Here is a 21,761-nt window from a genome sequence, read left to right as displayed (position 1 = left end):
CATGTATGTGACCGAAACATGTTCAACTCATAGTCCAACCTTGTAATCAGTTGCATTTAAATAGTCACTAGATTATTTCTGACAAAGTTGGGTCCGTCCGGGATTTGAACCCGGGACCACTCGCACCCAAAGCGAGTATCATACCCCTAGACCAACGGACCATGTATGTAACCTAAACATGGTCAATTCATAGTCCAACCCTGTAATCAGTTGCATTATAAAAGTCACTACATTACTTCATCGAAAAGTTGGGTCCGTCCGGGATTTGAACCCGGGACCACTTGCACCCAAAGCGAGTATCATACCCCTAGACCAACGGACCATGAATGTAACCGAAATTTGGTCAACTCATAGTCCAACCCTGTAATCAGTTGCATTTAAATAGTCACTAGATTATTTCTGACAAAGTTGGGTCCGTCCGGGATTTGAACCCGGGACCACTCGCACCCAAAGCGAGTATCATACCCCTAGACCAACGGACCATGCATATAACTGAAGCATGGTCAACTCATAGTCCAACCCTGTTTACAGTTGCATTAAAATAGTCACTACATTACTTCATCGAAAAGTTGGGTCCGTCCGGGATTTGAACCCGGGACCACTCGCACCCAAAGCGAGTATCATACCCCTAGACCAACGGACCATGTATGTAACCGAAACATGGTCAACTTATAGTCCAACCCTGTAATCAGTTGCATTTAAATAGTCACTAGATTATTTCTACAAAAAGTTGAGTCCGTCCGGGATTTGAAACCGGGACCACTCGCACCCAAAGCGAGTATCATACCCCTAGACCAACGGACCATGTATGTAACTGAAACATGGTCAACTCATAGTCCAACCCTGTAATCAGTTGCATTATAATAGTCACTACATTACTTCATCGAAAAGTTGGGTCCGTCCGGGATTTGAACCCGGAACCACTCGCACCCAAAGCGAGTATCATACCCATTGACCAACGGACCATGTATGTGACCGAAACATGTTCAACTCATAGTCCAACCTTGTAATCAGTTGCATTTAAATAGTCACTAGATTATTTCTACAAAAAGTTGAGTCCGTCCGGGATTTGAAACCGGGACCACTCGAACCCTAAGCGAGTATCATACCCCTAGACCAACGGACCATGTATGTAACTGAAACATGGTCAACTTATAGTCCAACCCTGTAATCAGTTGCATTATAATAGTCACTACATTACTTCATCGAAAAGTTGGGTCCGTCCGGGATTTGAACCCGGAACCACTCGCACCCAAAGCGAGTATCATACCCATTGACCAACGGACCATGTATGTAACCGAAACATGTTCAACTCATAGTCCAACCTTGTAATCAGTTGCATTTAAATAGTGATTAGATTATTTCTGCAAAAGTTGGGTCCGTCGGGGATTTGAACCCGGGACCACTCGCACCCAAAGCGAGTATCATACCCATTGACCAACGGACCATGTGTGTAACCGAAACATGGTCAACTTATAGTCCAACACTGTAATCAGTTGCATTTAAATAGTCACTAGATTATTTCTGACAAAGTTGGGTCCGTCCGGGATTTGAACCCGGGACCACTCGCACCCAAAGCGAGTATCATACCCCTAGACCAACGGACCATGTATGTAACCTAAACATGGTCAATTCATAGTCCAACCCTGTAATCAGTTGCATTATAAAAGTCACTACATTACTTCATCGAAAAGTTGGGTCCGTCCGGGATTTGAACCCGGGACCACTTGCACCCAAAGCGAGTATCATACCCCTAGACCAACGGACCATGAATGTAACCGAAATTTGGTCAACTCATAGTCCAACCCTGTAATCAGTTGCATTTAAATAGTCACTAGATTATTTCTGACAAAGTTGGGTCCGTCCGGGATTTGAACCCGGGACCACTCGCACCCAAAGCGAGTATCATACCCCTAGACCAACGGACCATGTATATAACTGAAGCATGGTCAACTCATAGTCCAACCCTGTTTACAGTTGCATTAAAATAGTCACTACATTACTTCATCGAAAAGTTGGGTCCGTCCGGGATTTGAACCCGGGACCACTCGCACCCAAAGCGAGTATCATACCCCTAGACCAACGGACCATGTATGTAACCGAAACATGGTCAACTTATAGTCCAACCCTGTAATCAGTTGCATTTAAATAGTCACTAGATTATTTCTACAAAAAGTTGAGTCCGTCCGGGATTTGAAACCGGGACCACTCGCACCCAAAGCGAGTATCATACCCCTAGACCAACGGACCATGTATGTAACTGAAACATGGTCAACTCATAGTCCAACCCTGTAATCAGTTGCATTATAATAGTCACTACATTACTTCATCGAAAAGTTGGGTCCGTCCGGGATTTGAACCCGGAACCACTCGCACCCAAAGCGAGTATCATACCCATTGACCAACGGACCATGTATGTGACCGAAACATGTTCAACTCATAGTCCAACCTTGTAATCAGTTGCATTTAAATAGTCACTAGATTATTTCTGACAAAGTTGGGTCCGTCCGGGATTTGAACCCGGGACCACTCGCACCCAAAGCGAGTATCATACCCCTAGACCAACGGACCATGTATGTAACCTAAACATGGTCAATTCATAGTCCAACCCTGTAATCAGTTGCATTATAAAAGTCACTACATTACTTCATCGAAAAGTTGGGTCCGTCCGGGATTTGAACCCGGGACCACTTGCACCCAAAGCGAGTATCATACCCCTAGACCAACGGACCATGAATGTAACCGAAATTTGGTCAACTCATAGTCCAACCCTGTAATCAGTTGCATTTAAATAGTCACTAGATTATTTCTGACAAAGTTGGGTCCGTCCGGGATTTGAACCCGGGACCACTCGCACCCAAAGCGAGTATCATACCCCTAGACCAACGGACCATGTATATAACTGAAGCATGGTCAACTCATAGTCCAACCCTGTTTACAGTTGCATTAAAATAGTCACTACATTACTTCATCGAAAAGTTGGGTCCGTCCTGTATTTGAACCCGGGACCACTCGCACCCAAAGCGAGTATCATACCCCTAGACCAACGGACCATGTATGTAACCGAAACATGGTCAACTTATAGTCCAACCCTGTAATCAGTTGCATTTAAATAGTCACTAGATTATTTCTACAAAAAGTTGAGTCCGTCCGGGATTTGAAACCGGGACCACTCGCACCCAAAGCGAGTATCATACCCCTAGACCAACGGACCATTTATGTAACTGAAACATGGTCAACTCATAGTCCAACCCTGTAATCAGTTGCATTATAATAGTCACTACATTACTTCATCGAAAAGTTGGGTCCGTCCGGGATTTGAACCCGGAACCACTCGCACCCAAAGCGAGTATCATACCCATTGACCAACGGACCATGTATGTGACCGAAACATGTTCAACTCATAGTCCAACCTTGTAATCAGTTGCATTTAAATAGTCACTAGATTATTTCTACAAAAAGTTGAGTCCGTCCGGGATTTGAAACCGGGACCACTCGAACCCTAAGCGAGTATCATACCCCTAGACCAACGGACCATGTATGTAACTGAAACATGGTCAACTTATAGTCCAACCCTGTAATCAGTTGCATTATAATAGTCACTACATTACTTCATCGAAAAGTTGGGTCCGTCCGGGATTTGAACCCGGAACCACTCGCACCCAAAGCGAGTATCATACCCATTGACCAACGGACCATGTATGTAACCGAAACATGTTCAACTCATAGTCCAACCTTGTAATCAGTTGCATTTAAATAGTGATTAGATTATTTCTGCAAAAGTTGGGTCCGTCGGGGATTTGAACCCGGGACCACTCGCACCCAAAGCGAGTATCATACCCCTAGACCAACGGACCATGTGTGTAACCGAAACATGGTCAACTTATAGTCCAACCCTGTAATCAGTTGCATTTAAATAGTCACTAAATTATTTCTACAAAAAGTTGAGTCCGTCCGGGATTTGAAACCGGGACCACTCGCACCCAAAGCGAGTATCATACCCCTAGACCAACGGACCATGTATGTAACTGAAACATGGTCAACTCATAGTCCAACCCTGTAATCAGTTGCATTATAATAGTCACTACATTACTTCATCGAAAAGTTGGGTCCGTCCGGGATTTGAACCCGGAACCACTCGCACCCAAAGCGAGTATCATACCCATTGACCAACGGACCATGTATGTGACCGAAACATGTTCAACTCATAGTCCAACCTTGTAATCAGTTGCATTTAAATAGTCACTAGATCATTTCTACAAAAAGTTGAGTCCGTCCGGGATTTGAAACCGGGACCACTCGAACCCTAAGCGAGTATCATACCCCTAGACCAACGGACCATGTATGTAACTGAAACATGGTCAACTTATAGTCCAACCCTGTAATCAGTTGCATTATAATAGTCACTACATTACTTCATCGAAAAGTTGGGTCCGTCCGGGATTTGAACCCGGAACCACTCGCACCCAAAGCGAGTATCATACCCATTGACCAACGGACCATGTATGTAACCGAAACATGTTCAACTCATAGTCCAACCTTGTAATCAGTTGCATTTAAATAGTGATTAGATTATTTCTGCAAAAGTTTTGTCCGTCCGGGATTTGAACCCGGGACCACTCGCACCCAAAGCGAGTATCATACCCCTAGACCAACGGACCATGTGTGTAACCGAAACATGGTCAACTTATAGTCCAACCCTGTAATCAGTTGCATTTAAATAGTCACTAGATTATTTCTACAAAAAGTTGAGTCCGTCCGGGATTTGAAACCGGGACCACTCGCACCCAAAGCGAGTATCATACCCCTAGACCAACGGACCATGTATGTAACTGAAACATGGTCAACTCATAGTCCAACCCTGTAATCAGTTGCATTATAATAGTCACTACATTACTTCATCGAAAAGTTGGGTCCGTCCGGGATTTGAACCCGGAACCACTCGCACCCAAAGCGAGTATCATACCCATTGACCAACGGACCATGTATGTGACCGAAACATGTTCAACTCATAGTCCAACCTTGTAATCAGTTGCATTTAAATAGTCACAAGATTATTTCTACAAAAAGTTGAGTCCGTCCGGGATTTGAAACCGGGACCACTCGAACCCTAAGCGAGTATCATACCCCTAGACCAACGGACCATGTATGTAACTGAAACATGGTCAACTTATAGTCCAACCCTGTAATCAGTTGCATTATAATAGTCACTACATTACTTCATCGAAAAGTTGGGTCCGTCCGGGATTTGAACCCGGAACCACTCGCACCCAAAGCGAGTATCATACCCATTGACCAACGGACCATGTATGTAACCGAAACATGTTCAACTCATAGTCCAACCTTGTAATCAGTTGCATTTAAATAGTGATTAGATTATTTCTGCAAAAGTTTTGTCCGTCCGGGATTTGAACCCGGGACCACTCGCACCCAAAGCGAGTATCATACCCCTAGACCAACGGACCATGTGTGTAACCGAAACATGGTCAACTTATAGTCCAACCCTGTAATCAGTTGCATTTAAATAGTCACTAGATTATTTCTACAAAAAGTTGAGTCCGTCCGGGATTTGAAACCGGGACCACTCGCACCCAAAGCGAGTATCATACCCCTAGACCAACGGACCATGTATGTAACTGAAACATGGTCAACTCATAGTCCAACCCTGTAATCAGTTGCATTATAATAGTCACTACATTACTTCATCGAAAAGTTGGGTCCGTCCGGGATTTGAACCCGGAACCACTCGCACCCAAAGCGAGTATCATACCCATTGACCAACGGACCATGTATGTAACCGAAACATGTTCAACTCATAGTCCAACCCTGTAATCAGTTGCATTATAATAGTCACTACATTACTTCATCGAAAAGTTGGGTCCGTCCGGGATTTGAACCCGGAACCACTCGCACCCAAAGCGAGTATCATACCCCTAGACCAACGGACCATGTATGTAACCGAAACATGGTCAACTTATAGTCCAACCCTGTAATCAGTTGCATTTAAATAGACACTAGATTATTTCTGACAAAGTTGGGTCCGTCCGGGATTTGAACCCGGGCCCACTCGCACCCAAATCGAGTATCATACCCCTAGACCAACGGACCATGCATGTAATCTAAACATGGTCAATTCATAGTCCAACCCTGTAATCAGTTGCATTATAATAGTCACTACATTACTTCATCGAAAAGTAGGGTCCGTCCGTGATTTGAACCCGGGACCACTCGCACCCAAAGCGAGTATCATACCCATTGACCAACGGACCATGTATGTAATCTAAACATGGTCAATTCATAGTCCAACCCTGTAATCAGTTGCATTATAATAGTCACTACATTACTTCATCGAAAAGTAGGGTCCGTCCGTGATTTGAACCCGGGACCACTCGCACCCAAAGCGAGTATCATACCCCTACTCCAACGGACCATGTATATAACTGAAACATGGTCAACTCATAGTCCAAACTGTTTACAGTCGCATTAAAATAGTCACTACATTACTTCATCGAAAATTGGGTCCGTCCGGGATTTGAAACCGTGACAACTCGCACCCAAAGCGCGTATCATACCCCTTGACCAACGGACCATGTATGTAACCGAAACATGTTCAATTCATAGTTTAACCCTTTAATCAGTTGCATTTAAATCGTCACTAGATTATTTCTGCAAAAAGTTGGGTCCGTCCGGGATTTGAACCCGGGACCACTCGCTCTAAGCGAGTATCATACCCCTAGACGAACGGACCATGTATGTAACTGAAACATGTTCAACTCATAGTCCAACCCTGTAATCAGTTGCATTTAAATAGTCACTAGATTATTTCTGCAAAAAGTTTGGTCCCTCCGGGACTTGAAACCGGGACCACTCGAACCCTAAGCGAGTATCATACCCCTAGACCAACGGACCAAGTATGTAACTGAAACATGGTCAACTTATAGTCCAACCCTGTAATCAGTTGCATTATAATAGTCACTACATTACTTCATCGAAAAGTTGGGTCCGTCCGGGATTTGAACCCGGAACCACTCGCACCCAAAGCGAGTATCATACCCATTGACCAACGGACCATGTATATAACCGAAACATGGTCAACTCATAGTCCAACCCTGTAATCAGTTGCATTATAATAGTCACTACATTACTTCATCGAAAAGTTGGGTCCGTCCGGGATTTGAACCCGGAACCACTCGCACCCAAAGCGAGTATCATACCCCTAGACCAACGGACCATGTATGTAACCGAAACATGGTCAACTTATAGTCCAACCCTGTAATCAGTTGCATTTAAATAGACACTAGATTATTTCTGACAAAGTTGGGTCCGTCCGGGATTTGAACCCGGGCCCACTCGCACCCAAATCGAGTATCATACCCCTAGACCAACGGACCATGCATGTAATCTAAACATGGTCAATTCATAGTCCAACCCTGTAATCAGTTGCATTATAATAGTCACTACATTACTTCATCGAAAAGTAGGGTCCGTCCGTGATTTGAACCCGGGACCACTCGCACCCAAAGCGAGTATCATACCCATTGACCAACGGACCATGTATGTAATCTAAACATGGTCAATTCATAGTCCAACCCTGTAATCAGTTGCATTATAATAGTCACTACATTACTTCATCGAAAAGTAGGGTCCGTCCGTGATTTGAACCCGGGACCACTCGCACCCAAAGCGAGTATCATACCCCTACTCCAACGGACCATGTATATAACTGAAACATGGTCAACTCATAGTCCAAACTGTTTACAGTCGCATTAAAATAGTCACTACATTACTTCATCGAAAATTGGGTCCGTCCGGGATTTGAAACCGTGACAACTCGCACCCAAAGCGCGTATCATACCCCTTGACCAACGGACCATGTATGTAACCGAAACATGTTCAATTCATAGTTTAACCCTTTAATCAGTTGCATTTAAATCGTCACTAGATTATTTCTGCAAAAAGTTGGGTCCGTCCGGGATTTGAACCCGGGACCACTCGCTCTAAGCGAGTATCATACCCCTAGACGAACGGACCATGTATGTAACTGAAACATGTTCAACTCATAGTCCAACCCTGTAATCAGTTGCATTTAAATAGTCACTAGATTATTTCTGCAAAAAGTTTGGTCCCTCCGGGACTTGAAACCGGGACCACTCGAACCCTAAGCGAGTATCATACCCCTAGACCAACGGACCAAGTATGTAACTGAAACATGGTCAACTTATAGTCCAACCCTGTAATCAGTTGCATTATAATAGTCACTACATTACTTCATCGAAAAGTTGGGTCCGTCCGGGATTTGAACCCGGAACCACTCGCACCCAAAGCGAGTATCATACCCATTGACCAACGGACCATGTATATAACCGAAACATGGTCAACTCATAGTCCAACCCTGCTTACAGTTGCATTAAAATAGTCACTACATTACTTCATCGAAAAGTTGGGTCCGTCCGGGATTTGAACCCGGGACCACTCGCACCCAAAGCGAGTATCATACCCCTAGACCAACGGACCATGTATGTAACCGAAACATGGTCAACTTATAGTCCAACCCTGTAATCAGTTGCATTTAAATAGTCACTAGATTATTTCTACAAAAAGTTGAGTCCGTCCGGGATTTGAAACCGGGACCACTCGCACCCAAAGCGAGTATCATACCCCTAGACCAACGGACCATGTATGTAACTGAAACATGGTCAACTCATAGTCTAACCCTGAAATCAGTTGCATTTAAATAGTCACTAGATTATTTCTGCAAAAGTTGGGTCCGTCCGGGATTTGAACCCGGGACCACTCGCACCCAAAGCGAGTATCATACCCCTAGACCAACGGACCATGTATGTAACCGAAACATGGTCAACTTATAGTCCAACCCTGTAATCTGTTGCATTTAAATAGTCACTAGATTATTTCTACAAAAAGTTGAGTCCGTCGGGGATTTGAAACCGGGACCACTCGCACCCAAAGCGAGTATCATACCCCTAGACCAACGGACCATGTATGTAACTGAAACATGGTCAACTCATAGTCCAACCCTGTAATCAGTTGCATTTAAATAGTCACTAGATTATATCTGACAAAGTTGGGTCCGTCCGGGATTTGCACCCGGGACCACTCGCACCCAAAGCGAGTATCATACCCCTAGACCAACGGACCATGTATGTAACCTAAACATGGTCAATTCATAGTCCAACCCTGTAATCAGTTGCATTATAATAGTCACTACATTACTTTATCGAAAAGTTGGGTCCGTCCGGAGTTTGAACCCGGGACCACTTGCACCCAAAGCGAGTATCATACCCCTAGACCAACGGACCATGTATGTAACCAAAACTTGGTCAACTCATAGTCCAACCCTGTAATCAGTTGCATTATAATAGTCACTACATTACCTCATCGAAAAGTTGGGTCCGTCCGGGATATAAACCCGGGACCACTCGCACCCAAAGCGAGTATCATACCCCTAGACCAACGGACCATGTATATAACTGAAGCATGGTCAACTCATAGTCCAACCCTGTTTACAGTTGCATTAAAATAGTCACTACATTACTTCATCGAAAAGTTGGGTCCGTCCGGGATTTGAAACCGGGACCACTCGCACCCAAAGCGAGTATCATACCCCTAGACCAACGGACCAAGGATGTAACCGAAACATGTTCAACTCATAGTCCAACCTTGTAATCAGTTGCATTTAAATAGTCATTAGATTATTTCTGCAAAAGTTGGGTCCGTCCGGGATTTGAACCCGGGACCACTCGCACCCAAAGCGAGTATCACACCCCTAGACCAACGGACCATGTATGTAACCGAAACATGGTAAACTTATAGTCCAACCCTGTAATCAGTTGCATTTAAATAGTCACTAGAATATTTCTACAAAAAGTTGAGTCCGTCCAGGATTTGAAACCGGGATCACTCGCACCCAAGGCGAGTATCATACCCATTGACCAACGGACCATGTATGTAACCGAAACATGTTCAACTCATAGTCCAACCTTGCAATCAGTTGCATTTAAATCGTCACTAGATTATTTCTACAAAAAGTTGAGTCCGTCCGGGATTTGAAACCGGGACCACTCGCTCTAAGCGAGTATCATACCCCTAGACCAACGGACCATGTATGTAACTGAAACATGTTCAACTCATAGTCCAACCCTGTAATCAGTTGCATTTAAATAGTCACTAGATTATTTCTACAAAAAGTTGAGTCCGTCCGGGACTTGAAACCGGGACCACTCGAACCCTAAGCGAGTATCATACCCCTAGACCAACGGACCATGTATGTAACTGAAACATGGTCAACTTATAGTCCAACCCTGTAATCAGTTGCATTATAATAGTCACTACATTACTTCATCGAAAAGTTGGGTCCGTCCGGGATTTGAACCCGGAACCACTCGCACCCAAAGCGAGTATCATACCCATTGACCAACGGACCATGTATGTAACCGAAACGTGTTCAACTCATAGTCCAACCTTGCAATCAGTTGCATTTAAATCGTCACTAGATTATTTCTACAAAAAATTGAGTCCGTCCGGGATTTGAAACCGGGACCACTCGCTCTAAGCGAGTATCATACCCCTAGACCAACGGACCATGTATGTAACTGAAACATGTTCAACTCATAGTCCAACCTTGTAATCAGTTGCATTTAAATAGTCACTAGATTATTTCTGCAAAAGTTGGGTCCGTCCGGGATTTGAACCCGGGACCACTCGCACCCAAAGCGAGTATCATACCCCTAGACCAACGGACCATGTATGTAACCGAAACATGGTCAACTTATAGTCCAACCCTGTAATCTGTTGCATTTAAATAGTCACTAGATTATTTCTACAAAAAGTTGAGTCCGTCGGGGATTTGAAACCGGGACCACTCGCACCCAAAGCGAGTATCATACCCCTAGACCAACGGACCATGTATGTAACTGAAACATGGTCAACTCATAGTCCAACCCTGTAATCAGTTGCATTTAAATAGTCACTAGATTATTTCTGACAAAGTTGGGTCCGTCCGGGATTTGCACCCGGGACCACTCGCACCCAAAGCGAGTATCATACCCCTAGACCAACGGACCATGTATGTAACCTAAACATGGTCAATTCATAGTCCAACCCTGTAATCAGTTGCATTATAATAGTCACTACATTACTTTATCGAAAAGTTGGGTCCGTCCGGGATTTGAACCCGGGACCACTTGCACCCAAAGCGAGTATCATACCCCTAGACCAACGGACCATGTATGTAACCGAAACTTGGTCAACTCATAGTCCAACCCTGTAATCAGTTGCATTATAATAGTCACTACATTACCTCATCGAAAAGTTGGGTCCGTCCGGGATATAAACCCGGGACCACTCGCACCCAAAGCGAGTATCATACCCCTAGACCAACGGACCATGTATATAACTGAAGCATGGTCAACTCATAGTCCAACCCTGTTTACAGTTGCATTAAAATAGTCACTACATTACTTCATCGAAAAGTTGGGTCCGTCCGGGATTTGAAACCGGGACCACTCGCACCCAAAGCGAGTATCATACCCCTAGACCAACGGACCAAGGATGTAACCGAAACATGTTCAACTCATAGTCCAACCTTGTAATCAGTTGCATTTAAATAGTCATTAGATTATTTCTGCAAAAGTTGGGTCCGTCCGGGATTTGAACCCGGGACCACTCGCACCCAACGCGAGTATCACACCCCTAGACCAACGGACCATGTATGTAACCGAAACATGGTAAACTTATAGTCCAACCCTGTAATCAGTTGCATTTAAATAGTCACTAGAATATTTCTACAAAAAGTTGAGTCCGTCCAGGATTTGAAACCGGGATCACTCGCACCCAAGGCGAGTATCATACCCATTGACCAACGGACCATGTATGTAACCGAAACATGTTCAACTCATAGTCCAACCTTGCAATCAGTTGCATTTAAATCGTCACTAGATTATTTCTACAAAAAGTTGAGTCCGTCCGGGATTTGAAACCGGGACCACTCGCTCTAAGCGAGTATCATACCCCTAGACCAACGGACCATGTATGTAACTGAAACATGTTCAACTCATAGTCCAACCCTGTAATCAGTTGCATTTAAATAGTCACTAGATTATTTCTACAAAAAAATGAGTCCGTCCGGGACTTGAAACCGGGACCACTCGAACCCTAAGCGAGTATCATACCCCTAGACCAACGGACCATGTATGTAACTGAAACATGGTCAACTTATAGTCCAACCCTGTAATCAGTTGCATTATAATAGTCACTACATTACTTCATCGAAAAGTTGGGTCCGTCCGGGATTTGAACCCGGAACCACTCGCACCCAAAGCGAGTATCATACCCATTGACCAACGGACCATGTATGTAACCGAAACGTGTTCAACTCATAGTCCAACCTTGCAATCAGTTGCATTTAAATCGTCACTAGATTATTTCTACAAAAAATTGAGTCCGTCCGGGATTTGAAACCGGGACCACTCGCTCTAAGCGAGTATCATACCCCTAGACCAACGGACCATGTATGTAACTGAAACATGTTCAACTCATAGTCCAACCCTGTAATCAGTTGCATTTAAATAGTCACTAGATTATTTCTGCAAAAAGTTTGGTCCCTCCGGGACTTGAAACCGGGACCACTCGAACCCTAAGCGAGTATCATACCCCTAGACCAACGGACCATGTATGTAACTGAAACATGGTCAACTTATAGTCCAACCCTGTAATCAGTTGCATTATAATAGTCACTACATTACTTCATCGAAAAGTTAGGTCCGTCCGGGATTTGAACCCGGAACCACTCGCACCCAAAGCGAGTATCATACCCATTGACCAACGGACCATGTATGTAACCGAAACGTGTTCAACTCATAGTCCAACCTTGCAATCAGTTGCATTTAAATCGTCACTAGATTATTTCTACAAAAAATTGAGTCCGTCCGGGATTTGAAACCGGGACCACTCGCTCTAAGCGAGTATCATACCCCTAGACCAACGGACCATGTATGTAACTGAAACATGTTCAACTCATAGTCCAACCCTGTAATCAGTTGCATTTAAATAGTCACTAGATTATTTCTGCAAAAAGTTTGGTCCCTCCGGGACTTGAAACCGGGACCACTCGAACCCTAAGCGAGTATCATACCCCTAGACCAACGGACCATGTATGTAACTGAAACATGGTCAACTTATAGTCCAACCCTGTAATCAGTTGCATTATAATAGTCACTACATTACTTCATCGAAAAGTTGGGTCCGTCCGGGATTTGAACCCGGAACCACTCGCACCCAAAGCGAGTATCATACCCATTGACCAACGGACCATGTATGTAACCGAAACATGTTCAACTCATAGTCCAACCTTGTAATCAGTTGCATTTAAATAGTCACTAGATTATTTCTGCAAAAGCTGGGTCCGTCCGGGATTTGAACCCGGGACCACTCGCTCTAAGCGACTATCATACCCCTAGAACAACGGACCATGTATGTAACTGAAACAAGTTCAACTCATAGTCCAACCCTGTAATCAGTTGCATTTAAATAGTCACTAGATTATTTCTGCAAAAAGTTTGGTCTCTCAGGGACTTGAAACCGGGACCACTCGAACCCTAAGCGAGTATCATACCCCTAGACCAACGGACCATGTATGTAACTGAAACATGGTCAACTTATAGTCCAACCCTGTAATCAGTTGCATTATAATAGTCACTACATTACTTCATCGAAAAGTTGGGTCCGTCCGGGATTTGAACCCGGAACCACTCGCACCCAAAGCGAGTATCATACCCATTGACCAACGGACCATGTATGTAACCGAAACATGTTCAACTCATAGTCCAACCTTGCAATCAGTTGCATTTAAATAGTCAATAGATTATTTCTGCAAAAGTTGGGTCCGTCCGGGATTTGAACCCGGGACCACTCGCACCCAAAGCGAGTATCATACCCCTAGACCAACGGACCATGTATGTAACCGAAACATGGTCAACTTATAGTCCAACCCTGTAATCAGTTGCATTTAAATAGTCACTAGATTATTTCTACAAAAAGTTGAGTCCGTCCGGGATTTGAAACCGGGACCACTCGCACCCAAAGCGAGTATCATACCCCTAGACCAACGGACCATGTATGTAACTGAAACATGGTCAACTCATAGTCCAACCCTGTAATCAGTTGCATTATAATAGTCACTACATTACTTCATCGAAAAGTTGGGTCCGTCCGGGGTTTGAACCCGGAACCACTCGCAGCCAAAGCGAGTATCATACCCATTGACCAACGGACCATGTGTGTAACCGAAACATGGTCAACTTATAGTCCAACCCTGTAATCAGTTGCATTTAAATAGTCACTAGATTCTTTCTACAAAAAGTTGAGTCCGTCCGGGATTTGATACCGGGACCACTCGCACCCTAAGCGAGTATCATACCCCTAGACCAACGGACCATGTATGTAACTGAAACATGGTCAACTCATAGTCCAACCCTGTAATCAGTTGCATTTAAATAGTCACTAGATTATTTCTGACAAAGTTGGGTCCGTCCAGGATTTTAACCCGGGACCACTCGCACCCAAAGCGAGTATCATACCCCTAGACCAACGGACCATGTATGTAACCTAAACATGGTCAATTCATAGTCCAACCCTGTAATCAGTTGCATTATAATAGTCACTACATTACTTCATCGAAAAGTTGGGTCCGTCCGGGATTTGAACCCGGGACCACTTGCACCCAAAGCGAGTATCATACCCCTAGACCAACGGACCATGAATGTAACCGAAATTTGGTCAACTCATAGTCCAACCCTGTAATCAGTTGCATTATAATAGTCACTACATTACCTCATCGAAAAGTTGGGTCCGTCCGGGATATAAACCCGGGACCACTCGCACCCAAAGCGAGTATCATACCCCTAGACCAACGGACCATGTATATAACTGAAGCATGGACAACTCATAGTCCAACCCTGTTTACAGTTGCATTAAAATAGTCACTACATTGCTTCATCGAAAAGTTGGGTCCGTCCGGGATTTGAAACCAAGACCACTCGCACCCAAAGCGAGTATCATACCCCTAGACCAACGGACCATGTATGTAACTGAAACATGGTCAACTTATAGTCCAACCCTATAATCAGTTGCATTTAAATAGTCACTAGATTATTTCTACAAAAAGTTGAGTCCGTCCGGGATTTGAAACCGGGACCACTCGCACCCAAAGCGAGTATCATACCCCTAGACCAACGGACCATGTATGTAACTGAAACACGGTCAACTCATAGTCCAACCCTGAAATCAGTTGCATTTAAATAGTCACTAGATTATTTCTGACAAAGTTGGGTCCGTCCGGGATTTGAACCCGGGCCCACTCGCACCCAAATCGAGTATCATACCCCTAGACCAACGGACCATGTATGTAATCTAAACATGGTCAATTCATAGTCCAACCCTGTAATCAGTTGCATTATAATAGTCACTACATTACTTCATCGAAAAGTTGGGTCCGTCCGGGATTTGAACCCGGAACCACTCGCACCCAAAGCGAGTATCATACCCATTGACCAACGGACCATGTATGTAACCGAAACATGTTCAACTCATAGTCCAACCTAGTAATCAATTGCATTTAAATAGTCACTAGATTATTTCTGCAAAAGTTGGGTCCGTCCGGGATTTGAACCCGGGACCACTCGCTCTAAGCGAGTATCATACCCCTAGACCAACGGACCATGTATGTAACTGAAACAAGTTCAACTCATAGTCCAACCCTGTAATCAGTTGCATTTAAATAGTCACTAGATTATTTCTGCAAAAAGTTTGGTCTCTCAGGGACTTGAAACCGGGACCACTCGAACCCTAAGCGAGTATCATACCCCTAGACCAACAGACCATGTATGTAACTGAAACATGGTCAACTTATAGTCCAACCCTGTAATCAGTTGCATTATAATAGTCACTACATTACTTCATCGAAAAGTTGGGTCCGTCCGGGATTTGAACCCGGAACCACTCGCACCCAAAGCGAGTATCATACCCATTGACCAACGGACCATGTATGTAACCGAAACATGTTCAACTCATAGTCCAACCTTGCAATCAGTTGCATTTAAATAGTCAATAGATTATTTCTGCAAAAGTTGGGTCCGTCCGGGATTTGAACCCGGGACCACTCGCACCCAAAGCGAGTATCATACCCCTAGACCAACGGACCATGTATGTAACCGAAACATGGTCAACTTATAGTCCAACCCTGTAATCAGTTGCATTTAAATAGTCACTAGATTATTTCTACAAAAAGTTGAGTCCGTCCGGGATTTGAAACCGGGACCACTCGCACCCAAAGCGAGTATCATACCCCTAGACCAACGTACCGTGTATGTAACTGAAACATGGTCAACTCATAGTCCAACCCTGTAATCAGTTGCATTTAAATAGTCACTAGATTATTTCTGACAAAGTTGGGTCCGTCCGGGATTTGAACCCGGGACCACTCGCACCCAAAGCGAGTATCATACCCCTAGACCAACGGACCATGTATGTAACCTAAACATGGTCAATTCATAGTCCAACCCTGTAATCAGTTGCTTTATAATAGTCACTACATTACTTCATCGAAAAGTAGGTTCCGTCCGTGATTTGAACCCGGGACCACTCGCTCCCAAAGCGAGTATCATACCCCTACTCCAACGGACCATGTATATAACTGAAACATGGTCAACTCATAGTCCAACCCTGTTTACAGTCGCATTAAAATAGTCACTACATTACTTCATCGAAAATTGGGTCCGTCCGGGATTTGAAACCGTGACAACTCGCTCCGAAAGCGAGTATCATACGGACCATGTATGTAACTGAACCATGGTCAACTTATAGTCCAACCCTGTAATCAGTTGCATTATAATAGTCACTACATTACTTTATCGAAAAGTTAGGTCCGTCCGGGATTTGAACCCGGAACCACTCGCACCCAAAGCGCGTATCATACCCCTTGACCAACGGACCATGTATGTAACCGAAACATGTTCAACTCATAGTTTAACCCTTTAATCAGTTGCATTATAATAGTCACTACATTACTTCATCGAAAAGTTGGGTCCGTCCGGGATTTGAACCCGGGACAACTTGCACCCAAAGCGAGTATCATACCCCTAGACCAACGGACCATGTATGTTACTAAAACATGTTCAACTCATAGTCCAACCCTGTAATCAGTTGCATTTAAATAGTCACTAGATTATTTCTGCAAAAAGTTTGGTCCCTCCGGGACTTGAAACCGGGACCACTCGAACCCTAAGCGAGTATCATACCCCTAGACCAACGGACCATGTATATAACTGAAGCATGGACAACTCATAGTCCAACCCTGTTTACAGTTGCATTAAAATAGTCACTACATTGCTTCATCGAAAAGTTGGGTCCGTCCGGGATTTGAAACCGGGACCACTCGCACCCAAAGCGAGTATCATACCCCTAGACCAACGGACCATGGATGTAACCGAAACATGTTCAACTCATAGTCCAACCTTGTAATCAGTTGCATTTAAATAGTCATTAGATTATTTCTGCAAAAGTTGGGTCCGTCCGGGATTTGAACCCGGGACCACTCGCACCCAAAGCGAGTATCATACCCCTAGACCAACGGACCATGTATGTAACCGAAACATGGTCAACTTATAGTCCAACCCTATAATCAGTTGCATTTAAATAGTCACTAGATTATTTCTACAAAAAGTTGAGTCCGTCCGGGATTTGAAACCGGGACCACTCGCACCCAAAGCGAGTATCATACCCCTAGACCAACGGACCATGTATGTAACTGAAACACGGTCAACTCATAGTCCAACCCTGAAATCAGTTGCATTTAAATAGTCACTAGATTATTTCTGACAAAGTTGGGTGCGTCCGGGATTTGAACCCGGGCCCACTCGCACCCAAATCGAGTATCATACCCCTAGACCAACGGACCATGTATGTAATCTAAACATGGTCAATTCATAGTCCAACCCTGTAATCAGTTGCATTATAATAGTCACTACATTACTTCATCGTAAAGTAGGGTCCGTCCGTGATTTGAACCCGGGACCACTCGCTCCCAAAGCGAGTATCATACCCCTACTCCAACGGACCATGTATATAACTGAAACATGGTCAACTCATAGTCCAACCCTGTTTACAGTCGCATTAAAATAGTAACTACATTACTTCATCGAAAATTGGGTCCGTCCGGGATTTGAAACCGTGACAACTCGCTCCGAAAGCGAGTATCATACGGACCATGTATGTAACTGAACCATGGTCAACTTATAGTCCAACCCTGTAATCAGTTGCATTATAATAGTCACTACATTACTTTATCGAAAAGTTGGGTCCGTCCGGGATTTGAACCCGGAACCACTCGCAACCAAAGCGCGTATCATACCCCTTGACCAACGGACCATGTATGTAACCGAAACATGTTCAACTCATAGTTTAACCCTTTAATCAGTTGCATTTAAATCGTCACTAGATTATTTCTGCAAAAAGTTGGGTCCGTCCGGGATTTGAACTCGGGACCACTCGCTCTAAGCGAGTATCATACCCCTAGACCAACGGACCATGTATGTAACTAAAACATGTTCAACTCATAGTCCAACCCTGTAATCAGTTGCATTTAAATAGTCACTAGATTATTTCTGCAAAAAGTTTGGTCCCTCCGGGACTTGAAACCGGGACCACTCGAACCCTAAGCGAGTATCATACCCCTAGACCAACGGACCATGTATGTAACTGAAACATGGTCAACTTATAGTCCAACCCTGTAATCAGTTGCATTATAATAGTCACTACATTACTTCATCGAAAAGTTGGGTCCGTCCGAGATTTGAACCCGGAACCACTCGCACCCAAAGCGAGTATCATACCCATTGACCAACGGACCATGTGTGTAACCGAAACATGTTCAACTCATATTCCAACCTTGTAATCAGTTGCATATAAATAGTCACTAGATTATTTCTGCAAAAGTTGGGTCCGTCCGGGATTTGAACCCGGAACCACTCGCTCTAAGCGAGTATCATACCCCTAGACCAACGGACCATGTATGTAACTGAAACATGTTCAACTCATAGTCCAAGCCTGTAATCAGTTGCATTTAAATAGTCACTAGATTATTTCTGCAAAAAGTTTGGTCCCTCCGGGACTTGAAACCGGGACCACTCGAACCCTAAGCGAGTATCATACCCCTAGACCAACGGACCATGTATGTAACTGAAACATGGTCAACTTATAGTCCAACCCTGTAATCAGTTGCATTATAATAGTCACTACATTACTTCATCGAAAAGTTGGGTCCGTCCGGGGTTTGAACCCGGAACCACTCGCACCCAAAGCGAGTATCATACCCATTGACCAACGGACCATGTGTGTAACCGAAACATGTTCAACTCATAGTCCAACCTTGTAATCAGTTGCATTTAAATATTCACTAGATTATTTCTGCAAAAGTTGGGTCCGTCCGGGATTTGAACCCGGGACCACTCGCACCCAAAGCGAGTATCATACCCCTAGACCAACGGACCACGTATGTAACCGAAACATGGTCAACTTATAGTCCAACCCTGTAATCAGTTGCATTTAAATAGTCACTAGATTCTTTCTACAAAAAGTTGAGTCCGTCCGGGATTTGATACCGGGACCACTCGCACCCAAAGCGAGTATCATACCCCTAGACCAACGGACCATGTATGTAACTGAAACATGGTCAACTCATAGTCCAACCCTGTAATCAGTTGCATTTAAATAGTCACTAGATTATTTCTGACAAAGTTGGGTCCGTCCAGGATTTGAACCCGGGACCACTCGCACCCAAAGCGAGTATCATACCCCTAGACCAACGGACCATGTATGTAACCTAAACATGGTCAATTCATAGTCCAACCCTGTAATCAGTTGCATTATAATAGTCACTACATTACTTCATCGAAAAGTTGGGTCCGTCCGGGATTTGAACCCGGGACCACTCGCACCCAAAGCGAGTATCATACCCCTAGACCAACGGACCATGTATGTAACCGACACATGGTCAACTTATAGTCCAACCCTATAATCAGTTGCATTTAAATAGTCACTAGATTATTTCTACAAAAAGTTGAGTCCGTCCGGGATTTGAAACCGGGACCACTCGCACCCAAAGCGAGTATCATACCCCTAGACCAACGGACCATGTATGTAACTGAAACACGGTCAACTCATAGTCCAACCCTGAAATCAGTTGCATTTAAGTAGTCACTAGATTATTTCTGACAAAGTTGGGTCCGTCCGGGATTTGAACCCGGGCCCACTCGCACCCAAATCGAGTATCATACCCCTAGACCAACGGACCATGTATGTAATCTAAACATGGTCAATTCATAGTCCAACCCTGTAATCAGTTGCATTATAATAGTCACTACATTACTTCATCGAAAAGTTGGGTCCGTCCGGGATTTGAACCCGGAACCACTCGCACCCAAAGCGAGTATCATACCCATTGACCAACGGACCATGTATGTAACCGAAACATGTTCAACTCATAGTCCAACCTAGTAATCAGTTGCATTTAAATAGTCACTAGATTATTTCTGCAAAAGTTGGGTCCGTCCGGGATTTGAACCCGGGACCACTCGCTCTAAGCGAGTATCATACCCCTAGACCAACGGACCATGTATGTAACTGAAACAAGTTCAACTCATAGTCCAACCCTGTAATCAGTTGCATTTAAATAGTCACTAGATTATTTCTGCAAAAAGTTTGGTCTCTCAGGGACTTGAAACCGGGACCACTCGAACCCTAAGCGAGTATCATACCCCTAGACCAACGGACCATGTATGTAACTGAAACATGGTCAACTTATAGTCCAACCCTGTAATCAGTTGCATTATAATAGTCACTACATTACTTCATCGAAAAGTTGGGTCCGTCCGGGATTTGAACCCGGAACCACTCGCACCCAAAGCGAGTATCATACCCATTGACCAACGGACCATGTATGTAACCGAAACATGTTCAACTCATAGTCCAACCTTGCAATCAGTTGCATTTAAATAGTCAATAGATTATTTCTGCAAAAGTTGGGTCCGTCCGGGATTTGAACCCGGTACCACTCGCACCCAAAGCGAGTATCATACCCCTAGACCAACGGACCATGTATGTAACCGAAACATGTTCAACTTATAGTCCAACCCTGTAATCAGTTGCATTATAATAGTCACTACATTACTTCATCGAAAAGTTGGGTCCGTCCGGGATTTGAACCCGGAACCACTCGCACCCAAAGCGAGTATCATACCCATTGACCAACGGACCATGTATGTAACGGAAACATGTTCAACTCATAGTCCAACCTTGTAATCAGTTGCATATAAATAGTCACTAGAATATTTCTGCAAAAGTTGGGTCCGTCCGGGATTTGAACCCGGGACCACTCGCTCTAAGCGAGTATCATACCCCTAGACCAACGGACCATGTATGTAACTGAAACATGTTCAACTCATAGTCCAAGCCTGTAATCAGTTGCATTTAAATAGTCACTAGATTATTTCTGCAAAAAGTTTGGTCCCTCCGGGACTTGAAACCGGGACCACTCGAACCCTAAACGAGTATCATACCCCTAGACCAACGGACCATGTATGTAACTGAAACATGGTCAACTTATAGTCCAACCCTTTAATCAGTTGCATTATAATAGTCACTACATTACTTCATCGAAAAGTTGGGTCCGTCCGGGAACCACTCGCACC

The 21,761-nt window shown here is 44.2% G+C and overlaps 32 non-coding genes across 32 annotated transcripts; all 32 read right to left on the bottom strand.

Annotated features, from left to right (window-relative positions):
• Positions 1-89: 89 nt before the first annotated feature.
• On the bottom strand, positions 90-161 carry TRNAP-UGG (transfer RNA proline (anticodon UGG)). Its single transcript has one exon. It is a non-coding gene; the product is annotated as a tRNA-Pro (tRNA).
• Positions 162-250: 89 nt separating this feature from the next.
• TRNAP-UGG (transfer RNA proline (anticodon UGG)) lies at positions 251-322 on the bottom strand. Its single transcript has one exon. It is a non-coding gene; the product is annotated as a tRNA-Pro (tRNA).
• An 88-nt stretch (positions 323-410) lies between these two features.
• Positions 411-482, bottom strand: TRNAP-UGG (transfer RNA proline (anticodon UGG)). The gene has a single exon. It is a non-coding gene; the product is annotated as a tRNA-Pro (tRNA).
• An 89-nt stretch (positions 483-571) lies between these two features.
• Positions 572-643, bottom strand: TRNAP-UGG (transfer RNA proline (anticodon UGG)). Its single transcript has one exon. It is a non-coding gene; the product is annotated as a tRNA-Pro (tRNA).
• An 892-nt stretch (positions 644-1,535) lies between these two features.
• On the bottom strand, positions 1,536-1,607 carry TRNAP-UGG (transfer RNA proline (anticodon UGG)). The gene has a single exon. It is a non-coding gene; the product is annotated as a tRNA-Pro (tRNA).
• Positions 1,608-1,696: 89 nt separating this feature from the next.
• Positions 1,697-1,768, bottom strand: TRNAP-UGG (transfer RNA proline (anticodon UGG)). Its single transcript has one exon. It is a non-coding gene; the product is annotated as a tRNA-Pro (tRNA).
• An 88-nt stretch (positions 1,769-1,856) lies between these two features.
• TRNAP-UGG (transfer RNA proline (anticodon UGG)) lies at positions 1,857-1,928 on the bottom strand. Its single transcript has one exon. It is a non-coding gene; the product is annotated as a tRNA-Pro (tRNA).
• Positions 1,929-2,017: 89 nt separating this feature from the next.
• Positions 2,018-2,089, bottom strand: TRNAP-UGG (transfer RNA proline (anticodon UGG)). Its single transcript has one exon. It is a non-coding gene; the product is annotated as a tRNA-Pro (tRNA).
• Positions 2,090-2,499: 410 nt separating this feature from the next.
• TRNAP-UGG (transfer RNA proline (anticodon UGG)) lies at positions 2,500-2,571 on the bottom strand. Its single transcript has one exon. It is a non-coding gene; the product is annotated as a tRNA-Pro (tRNA).
• Positions 2,572-2,660: 89 nt separating this feature from the next.
• On the bottom strand, positions 2,661-2,732 carry TRNAP-UGG (transfer RNA proline (anticodon UGG)). Its single transcript has one exon. It is a non-coding gene; the product is annotated as a tRNA-Pro (tRNA).
• Positions 2,733-2,820: 88 nt separating this feature from the next.
• TRNAP-UGG (transfer RNA proline (anticodon UGG)) lies at positions 2,821-2,892 on the bottom strand. Its single transcript has one exon. It is a non-coding gene; the product is annotated as a tRNA-Pro (tRNA).
• Positions 2,893-4,589: 1,697 nt separating this feature from the next.
• TRNAP-UGG (transfer RNA proline (anticodon UGG)) lies at positions 4,590-4,661 on the bottom strand. The gene has a single exon. It is a non-coding gene; the product is annotated as a tRNA-Pro (tRNA).
• Positions 4,662-5,393: 732 nt separating this feature from the next.
• On the bottom strand, positions 5,394-5,465 carry TRNAP-UGG (transfer RNA proline (anticodon UGG)). Its single transcript has one exon. It is a non-coding gene; the product is annotated as a tRNA-Pro (tRNA).
• A 411-nt stretch (positions 5,466-5,876) lies between these two features.
• On the bottom strand, positions 5,877-5,948 carry TRNAP-UGG (transfer RNA proline (anticodon UGG)). Its single transcript has one exon. It is a non-coding gene; the product is annotated as a tRNA-Pro (tRNA).
• A 1,211-nt stretch (positions 5,949-7,159) lies between these two features.
• Positions 7,160-7,231, bottom strand: TRNAP-UGG (transfer RNA proline (anticodon UGG)). The gene has a single exon. It is a non-coding gene; the product is annotated as a tRNA-Pro (tRNA).
• A 1,211-nt stretch (positions 7,232-8,442) lies between these two features.
• On the bottom strand, positions 8,443-8,514 carry TRNAP-UGG (transfer RNA proline (anticodon UGG)). Its single transcript has one exon. It is a non-coding gene; the product is annotated as a tRNA-Pro (tRNA).
• A 249-nt stretch (positions 8,515-8,763) lies between these two features.
• Positions 8,764-8,835, bottom strand: TRNAP-UGG (transfer RNA proline (anticodon UGG)). Its single transcript has one exon. It is a non-coding gene; the product is annotated as a tRNA-Pro (tRNA).
• A 1,853-nt stretch (positions 8,836-10,688) lies between these two features.
• Positions 10,689-10,760, bottom strand: TRNAP-UGG (transfer RNA proline (anticodon UGG)). The gene has a single exon. It is a non-coding gene; the product is annotated as a tRNA-Pro (tRNA).
• A 410-nt stretch (positions 10,761-11,170) lies between these two features.
• Positions 11,171-11,242, bottom strand: TRNAP-UGG (transfer RNA proline (anticodon UGG)). The gene has a single exon. It is a non-coding gene; the product is annotated as a tRNA-Pro (tRNA).
• A 2,654-nt stretch (positions 11,243-13,896) lies between these two features.
• On the bottom strand, positions 13,897-13,968 carry TRNAP-UGG (transfer RNA proline (anticodon UGG)). Its single transcript has one exon. It is a non-coding gene; the product is annotated as a tRNA-Pro (tRNA).
• A 732-nt stretch (positions 13,969-14,700) lies between these two features.
• Positions 14,701-14,772, bottom strand: TRNAP-UGG (transfer RNA proline (anticodon UGG)). The gene has a single exon. It is a non-coding gene; the product is annotated as a tRNA-Pro (tRNA).
• An 892-nt stretch (positions 14,773-15,664) lies between these two features.
• TRNAL-UAG (transfer RNA leucine (anticodon UAG)) lies at positions 15,665-15,734 on the bottom strand. The gene has a single exon. It is a non-coding gene; the product is annotated as a tRNA-Leu (tRNA).
• A 410-nt stretch (positions 15,735-16,144) lies between these two features.
• Positions 16,145-16,216, bottom strand: TRNAP-UGG (transfer RNA proline (anticodon UGG)). Its single transcript has one exon. It is a non-coding gene; the product is annotated as a tRNA-Pro (tRNA).
• Positions 16,217-16,465: 249 nt separating this feature from the next.
• Positions 16,466-16,537, bottom strand: TRNAP-UGG (transfer RNA proline (anticodon UGG)). Its single transcript has one exon. It is a non-coding gene; the product is annotated as a tRNA-Pro (tRNA).
• A 1,041-nt stretch (positions 16,538-17,578) lies between these two features.
• TRNAP-UGG (transfer RNA proline (anticodon UGG)) lies at positions 17,579-17,650 on the bottom strand. The gene has a single exon. It is a non-coding gene; the product is annotated as a tRNA-Pro (tRNA).
• Positions 17,651-19,010: 1,360 nt separating this feature from the next.
• Positions 19,011-19,080, bottom strand: TRNAL-UAG (transfer RNA leucine (anticodon UAG)). The gene has a single exon. It is a non-coding gene; the product is annotated as a tRNA-Leu (tRNA).
• A 410-nt stretch (positions 19,081-19,490) lies between these two features.
• TRNAP-UGG (transfer RNA proline (anticodon UGG)) lies at positions 19,491-19,562 on the bottom strand. The gene has a single exon. It is a non-coding gene; the product is annotated as a tRNA-Pro (tRNA).
• A 249-nt stretch (positions 19,563-19,811) lies between these two features.
• Positions 19,812-19,883, bottom strand: TRNAP-UGG (transfer RNA proline (anticodon UGG)). Its single transcript has one exon. It is a non-coding gene; the product is annotated as a tRNA-Pro (tRNA).
• Positions 19,884-19,972: 89 nt separating this feature from the next.
• TRNAP-UGG (transfer RNA proline (anticodon UGG)) lies at positions 19,973-20,044 on the bottom strand. Its single transcript has one exon. It is a non-coding gene; the product is annotated as a tRNA-Pro (tRNA).
• Positions 20,045-20,614: 570 nt separating this feature from the next.
• TRNAL-UAG (transfer RNA leucine (anticodon UAG)) lies at positions 20,615-20,684 on the bottom strand. The gene has a single exon. It is a non-coding gene; the product is annotated as a tRNA-Leu (tRNA).
• A 410-nt stretch (positions 20,685-21,094) lies between these two features.
• Positions 21,095-21,166, bottom strand: TRNAP-UGG (transfer RNA proline (anticodon UGG)). Its single transcript has one exon. It is a non-coding gene; the product is annotated as a tRNA-Pro (tRNA).
• Positions 21,167-21,415: 249 nt separating this feature from the next.
• On the bottom strand, positions 21,416-21,485 carry TRNAL-UAG (transfer RNA leucine (anticodon UAG)). The gene has a single exon. It is a non-coding gene; the product is annotated as a tRNA-Leu (tRNA).
• Positions 21,486-21,761: the final 276 nt, after the last annotated feature.

The sequence above is a fragment of the Phalangium opilio genome, unplaced genomic scaffold (genome assembly GCF_054372755.1).
Source record: "Phalangium opilio isolate 3A_F unplaced genomic scaffold, DU_Popi_V2 ptg000088l_1, whole genome shotgun sequence".
NCBI lineage: Eukaryota > Metazoa > Arthropoda > Arachnida > Opiliones > Phalangiidae > Phalangium > Phalangium opilio.
This window is presented reverse-complemented; position numbering and strand designations above follow the sequence as displayed.